This window comes from Chaetura pelagica, unplaced genomic scaffold (genome assembly GCF_000747805.2).
Source record: "Chaetura pelagica isolate M959 unplaced genomic scaffold, ChaPel_1.0 scaffold275, whole genome shotgun sequence".
NCBI classification, from domain to species: domain Eukaryota; kingdom Metazoa; phylum Chordata; class Aves; order Apodiformes; family Apodidae; genus Chaetura; species Chaetura pelagica.
The window spans coordinates 6,251,214-6,258,848 of NW_009953486.1; positions in this window are offsets into that span (position 1 = coordinate 6,251,214).

Below are 7,635 nucleotides of genomic sequence, written 5' to 3' on the forward strand. Positions count from 1 at the left end.
CCCAGAGCTCACACCTATCCAAGAGCACAAAGGCCCCTCACATGCAGCTGCAGGCAGGACTGAACAGTTTCATCTTGCGGAGAATCTGGTCCTAAAAATTATTCATGAAAAGTACCCAGTTAATCATTTCAAAGAGAAAACTGAAAAATGCTCAGGGGCAATCTATGAACAGAAAAAGGGTCTTAAATTAATCTAATAAATTATTTGCAGATTGAATTATTCATAGAAAATATAGGACATATTTAGGAGGGTTTGATTCGTTGGGCTTCCTCTGGAAGCTACCTTGGAAACTTTGTTTTCTGAGGTATCATTTCTGTATGTTACCAGGGCGGAATTCCCATCAGGAACTAGACACAGAGGTCATGTTTCTTGTACCTGACACCAACCAGTACCTGATGTTAGAGGGAGAGTTATCACCATCACTATCTAATACGAGGCTTCTCGCATTGGACAGAAACTGGAATAAGGTTTTCTTTCTAGCTCTATTCCCAACCTGGCAGGTATTTCCACATATTTGAACATTCATAATGTGAGCACAGATTTTCTTACTTCTTTAAAGTTAAGCAGATGTATAGATCAAGTGCAAGAGTACACACCTGTATCATTACTGATTGCCTTATCATCTGAAGAATTGTTATGTCATGGTCAGCCAGTCTTAAAATTACTCCTGTATAAATGTACACTATCATCTAAGACCCATTCGAAAGCTGTTAAAACTCTTAGCTTCAACTTTCAGCAAAGAGTTAAATTCAGCACCAGCAGAGTTTATTTTAACTTTGAATAAAATTTTCAAGATGTATATGAAAGTAGGCTGAAGTATGTTCAAATGCAATTGAAAGCCTGTTTTTTAAGTAAAGTATGTAACAAAAGAAGCACATGAGACTTCACAAACAGAGATTTTAAAACAAATTTAATAATAGACTTTTGAAAGTACCAAATCACTGTCAGAGCACATATATGTTAAAAGACCTATAAATATATTTTAAAACAATCTCTTTTCCTTTCACTTAGCTGCCAAGATCTCCACTAGGAGGTTTGTGTTTCCTTCCAACATTAAAGAATCCCTCTAACATCTGTGGGGATGAGCGGAGAGGAATGTCAGTTCTGCTCCCGAAACAAGCGATGCCGCCATTTGAAGGAGGAAAAATGGGAAATAATGAATGTGTCTTCGAAGAGAAGCCTGTTGTGTAACAGAAGATGTGCAAAGCCTCTTGCTAGGTTTGATCTTTTGAGTTTCTTCTATACACCTAGGAGTGCAGTTAACTATGCAAAACTTGGTCAACAAGATAAGTATTGCGCAGGGATGCTTCTGAACCAAATACCGACTGCCACAGAGCATAATGCAAGGGCTTTGTTCCTTGTTTCCTTCCTTCCTGCTATCAGGAGGAAGAGAAAGGTACTACACTAAAACATGAGCTAATCTGTTTCACTGGAGCAGCCATGACTTGGAAAATTGTGGGGTTTTTTTCTCTATGGAGGCTCCTAGAAAGGAGAGGAATGCTGTGTTTGCTGGGGATTCAGGAGATGCATGGTCACTCTTCTTTTCCACAGCCTATTCCTGTGTGAACTAGGCCCTTCTGTGCTTCATCTCCCTATCAGCCAAGGAAACCAACAGTAATTCTGATGTTTCAATAACCATCAATAAACAGGTGGGTGTACTAGTGGCTGCACAACGCTCAGTCATTATAAGAAAAGGCAGGTATGTACAACCATTGCGGGGTAATAAAAGCAATGCCTGCAGGAGCTTTACTGGAACCAGAGTACAGAGTGCCACAGATCCTCTTCTAATAGGATGGGCCATATTTTATCGTTGTAAGTATCTTTAAAAAAAAAAAAAATCCCCATGTCTGATCTATAACCGAGAAATGTAATCAGATCTGCAGAACTTCCAAAGCCAGGAGAATCCACAAACAATATTTTCAAGCAAAGGGATCTGGCTCTTCATTTCAAGAAAATGCAAACCAATCCAAGCTAGGTGTTTAAACTGTGTAAACTATGTCTAGCACTGAGACAAGGCTGATAAAGACTCACTTCCTGAAACTGCACAAAGTTTTTAGCGGGAAGGTCTTCACAATATTTCAGATTTTCCCCAATTTCCTGCAATTATGCATATAAATATATTTTACTTAATCCAGATAGGGTGCCCTGTCCTTTTGCAAGAATGAACACAGACTTGAGTGACACTCAATCTTAAAGTAACAACCAGAAGAAAACATTTTTTTTACAATTTTCAAACAAATCTTTGGGTGCACTTTAATCTCAAAACTATTATTATCTAGCTGTACTTATAAATAATTTCAATTAACACATGAATTGGATAGTTTTATACCCAAATGCATATATACAATGATACTGTGTGTGTAATTTATAAAGACATAGGGGTATTCAAAGGACTATATTTGCAGATCTGAACTATTTTTAAAACCTGATTCCTAATACTCATGTGTCAAAGACAGAGGTTGAAAACCACAGTGGTTAAAAAGAAAGATAATAAACTGCTTGCTACGCAACCTGAACTACAATGTAGGGGGGGAAATCAGTGTTAATCTTGCTACTCAAGCCTTAATAAATTTTATATTTTGCTTAGCTTTTCCTTTTTCAGTATGTATGTAATTTTATATATAAGATATGCATGGTTTTATATTTATTCTCTGTATATATGCTCACCCTGAATTGCTCATTCATCCTTTTTTTTTTTTGTTAAAGTTACACACTTAATGTTATTTTAACATAAAGCTTTTTTTGTAACATAATGATATTTAATTTGCATTAGCACAAGTGACATACAATAGATCATGCTATTATCATGATTGATATCAGATGAACTGGCATAAATTCAACGTTATAAATTGAGCCTACAAATGAAACTATTATTTTACAGGAATTACTGTAGTAGAAAGGCTAAGGACCCTCAAGTCAACCTTAGTCAAACCCACTCTTTCGAGTTTTATATTTTATGCCTGCAATAAATGCTTTTGTGAAAGCCCATAACCTGCAAAAAAAAAGTCAGTGGAAGTCTATTAATTATACTAATACTACCCAAAAAGCTGTGAGGGCTTATTTTTGTGACATCATTCTTTGATTTCTTACTGCCTTAAATTATCCCTTTGTTGGCTGGGTGAGGGTAACAGTCATACTTTTGTCATTAAATATAAGGAGTTTTAAAGCCTGATCCACCTTAGCTCTAATTGATATTGCTTTCATTTGGCAGATAGTGACCTGATTTATAATTTAAATATGCATCATTATATGCACCTCTTCTGTATAATGAAAAAGCAAAGTTACTCTCATCTTTTCCCGCAATGTTAACATCAAGGAAAAGTATCTTTCTTTTTTCCCTTTTATACTCAGAGCCTAATTGAAAACTGTTCATTGAATTTCAACATGATAGAAAAGTCTTTTTATCTCTCAATTTGTCCATTAGCTATTATAATTGAAGTATCTGCTGCACAGCTGAATTTATATTGTTCTTGTTTAAATTCTGTATTTCTCTAAATCTTCTATGAGGCATCAACTAAAAAAATATGGGCTAGGAGACATTAGCTAACAATGTTGCCTAAGTGGGACATTAGACTAGCACTCCACATGTGTAAAGCTACAGAAAGTAGGAAGTCATCTAATTTTACTGGGGAACGTGTTGCATAATAATCTTAACAGCATGACCATAAGGTTTGCTAATTGCCACATCTGTTTAACAGCTGTCAGATGTTTGCCATATGCTGCCATCAATATTACACAGAGTATATTACAGGGAGTTTTATTGTGTTCGACTGTTATTTATTTGCCACAGACATTACTACAGCCAGTGACGTCTCTTTATGTTAGATCACTAATTATATTTTAAAAGCTGCATGCAAAATCCAGGTTTTTCATCCTCCTTAGACCCCATTTCTGATGATGTAACTAATAACTTTTTCCCTGCAGATCTCTGAACTTATTTTCAAATTTCTATCACTTCTTATGGTAAATAATTCTCCTAAAAAATAACTTATTTATGCTGTTTTTGAAGGATGTTTCTAAACCCAAGTTAAGTTTTAATGGTGATGTTTGTAAGAACTCAAAAAACTTTTTCAAAGAACTCACTTCATGTCATGTTTTTTCACCAGGACACAGGTTAGGGATGGAATATGTCAGTTTTACAGCTCAGAAGTTTGATACCTTGATTCTAGTCCCAAACCTGCCACTGACTCACTCTGTGACCTTGGTTCATTGTATGACCTTAATTCTAATCTGCCAACCTGTAAACTAAATACCTGCTGTACGGATGGAGCATCAGAACTCATTCATTAACTGTAAAAAGTAAAGGTGATACAGCACTATCACCACTAAAGGGTGCAAATATGGCTGATTTTTGCTGTTCTTTTAAATGTTCTTTCAGGATTTTTTTTAATCTTTCAGCTGGTCTGTGCATTATTTTTTAGTTAAATGTAGCTCCTACAGCAATGAAATAGGAAGCAGAGATTGACAAAGTGCAGACGAGGCAAAATATGCATGATGTGATTTAATGTGAGTTGATAGGTGTCACTGATCTCTATTATAAATAGACTGTGTGAATTCCATATGATGTATTATTTATCTGTTGTAGATGCCTTTTTGTTTCATTAATAAACCTGGAAATCAGACATATACATTCCCAATGATGAGGTTTTGGCAATACAAGGCATTGTGGCATTTGTCTGCAATTGCTCAATTATTTTGATTATTTTCTTCTATCTTTCTATATAAATGATTAATGCCTGAAATGTTTGTTCAAGATTCTCCTGATTTTAGCTCATTTGTCCAGCCAAATTCTTTTTTTCTTCTCTAATGAGAGAAAAATTCTGCAGTGTAAGGGCTTGCACTTTGACCTGAATTCTAGCTCCTTTGAGATGTCGCTCCGGAGCACACAACGTAGGTCCTGTGACTTAGGTTTGTATGTGACTGTGAGGTCTGAGAACTCTAGCAAATCTCACATTAACATTGTGTTTTCAGTTTAAATCTGCCTCAAAGCAGGAACTCTTATGCTGTTGTTCTACCCACAGATAAAAATGTTTCCCTGGTGTTTCTGTTCTGGAGCAAGTCAAGAAAATAAATTGCTGCTTATTTAGATAGCAAAGGACTTGAATTTTTCAAATTTCTGAAAGAACAGTAAGCAGCAGCTAGTACCTTCTGCTTACTCCTTCTGAAGATGTTCAAGCAAAGATAGCCTGGAAGATATTAAAGGGCCAAGAATTTAAAGTAAAAGGCAAAGCTGGGGGTTGTGTCAGGAGCCACATTGTCAAGCCTCGAGTCCCCCATGATGGGTGAGGATAACAGGGGGTCACTGAAGGAGGGCTGTGGGCTCAGGTTCCACGTGCCCTGAGGAGAAGGAGGTGCTGAGCTCCCATGAGAAATCAAACTGCCTAACAAGAATGCTGCCATCAGTAATCTAAAATTTGTCTGCCTTCTGAATTTGATCTCCTTATTTTCTTCTTATATGCCTTTTTAATGTTGTTTGTAGCCATTTCAATTACGGGATTTCCTTATCTGTATGCCATTGAGAATACTGTACAAGACTTTATAAACAGCTACTAAGTTTATCTGCCTGTCATTTGGTTTTCATTATGCAAGATAACAATCTTTCTCATATCTCATAAGAAGATATAATGTGATTGTTTCTAAATGGGGAGGGGAGAAAAAGTCTAGTCTGCATTATCCTTAGCCTCCGAGTATTTGTAACGTCAGTAGTGTCAGCACAATCTCCAACATTTTTCCTTGCTGTGGTCCAGAAAGAATTATCTCTCTAGTTTTTTGTTTGCTGCTATCTTCTCTTTTTCTCCATTTTAGACACTGTGAGTGTCTTATCTGAAAAAACATGGTTATGTGGCCACAGATTTGCCTATATTCAGTCTGATCATTCCTAACTGTTTTGTGGGACTCATGCACTGAAGGGAAGGATGAGAGGCAATTGTCAACAGTTCACTGTATTAAATATGGATAGATATTATTCATGTAATTTGACAGTTCTTGACTTTCAGCTGTATAATGACAGTGAAACGGTAGGAATTTCAGCAGCGAACTTCTGTCTTACTTCAAGATAAGCTTATCAATTGTAGCCTGAATCCATTCAACTCATAAGCAGATCAAAACTCATGTCATGCTGAACTGCTGTGCTGACTCCTGCTTCCTACTATTGCTTTACATGTCCATATGGTCGTAGTTGTTTGCCTTCTTACAGTTATTTTGCAAGGTTTTTTGGGAGACAGACTGTCTCTTGTATTTGTTCAGCACCTTGTGTAGTGAAGCCACGGATCCTGCTCGATGCCACCAAATGCTCATGTAACAAAAACAACTTCTAATGAAGTGATAATAGGCGGTGGTCAGCCCTCGTAGGTGTTTTTTTTCTCTCTTCAGCAGTTATACACTTGATCTTACAAAGAGCAGTTGCTTTGTTTGGCTTCCCATTTAACATCAAAAAATGCCCCCTGGTTTTTCTTGTGCTATTTATCCCAGAGATTCAGAGGGCTCTCTGAACAATATCCAGAGATCACGTACCTCATCCAGGCGCTCCCACCACCACAGCATGGTGTGGCAGCTGCAGACTAAACAATGTCTTTAGGTTGAGGATTGATCAAGTGTCTGTGGAAATTCCATGCTTCCTTACGTGCCTTCCAGATTACACCACTGTTTCCAGACTGGTGGGATTCGATGTAAGGGGGAGAATAGTGGATTTGAAGACTTCTTGGCAGTTGAATGATTTTTAAAAAAGAAAAAAAAATTGTGAAAGCAAATGTGAAATCTTTCTGTAGTCATCTCATTCATTTTCTTCTCTGCTTACAGGGGCTGTAAGCTCCTCCAGGCTAGGATTGTCGTTCTGTTTCTGCCTGTACAATGAAGAACATAAGAACATGAAAAATGTACAAATCTTGCTACTGGCTCAGGCCACAGGCTGGTGATTTGCCATTGTGCCCACTATTCCCCCCTCTTCTTGGCAAATATGGGACACTAAATAAAGTCAATCATTACAGACTTTCCAGAATATTTTCAAATCATTGATGCTTATTAAATAATTGTTGATGTCTTCACAGAATTTGGTCCCTTTCTGAGGACACTTTTGAGGAACATTCAAGTCAGCAAAAATTATTGTTATTAGAATAACAGAAGAGAGAGAAGTTTTGCAGTTTCTTAACAGTCTAAATTCCTTTGCTATTTGTCTTTTCACTATAATATGTTGGTAGAAATATGACTTCAGGTTTCAGAATGAAATGCATGCCTCAGTGGTTTAGTTTATGCATTTGTAATTATATTTACAATTAAAAATAATGCAATCAGGAATTTATTTATTTTTTTAATTGGCTGAGTGCACAAAGTGAGTTAGGGAGAAAATATACGTTTAAGTCATGCCTTCTTCCCCACAATTTAGGATCATTTAAGCCTCATCTCTGACATATATTAGGAAATTATAGGCTAATGAAGTCCATATGGGGCAGTAATATAGCTAGATTGCTGGGTCCATCACCAGCTTCCCATTTGCCCAGCAAAGCCTCAAATGCTGTGGACGCATCAACAGGATATAAAATCACTGTGGTGACTCTGAGCAGTTCCACTATGCAATGGTTTCCTGTAAATATTTTAATTCCTTTATAACAGAAAAGTGAAGCTTTAAATGGAAGAGCG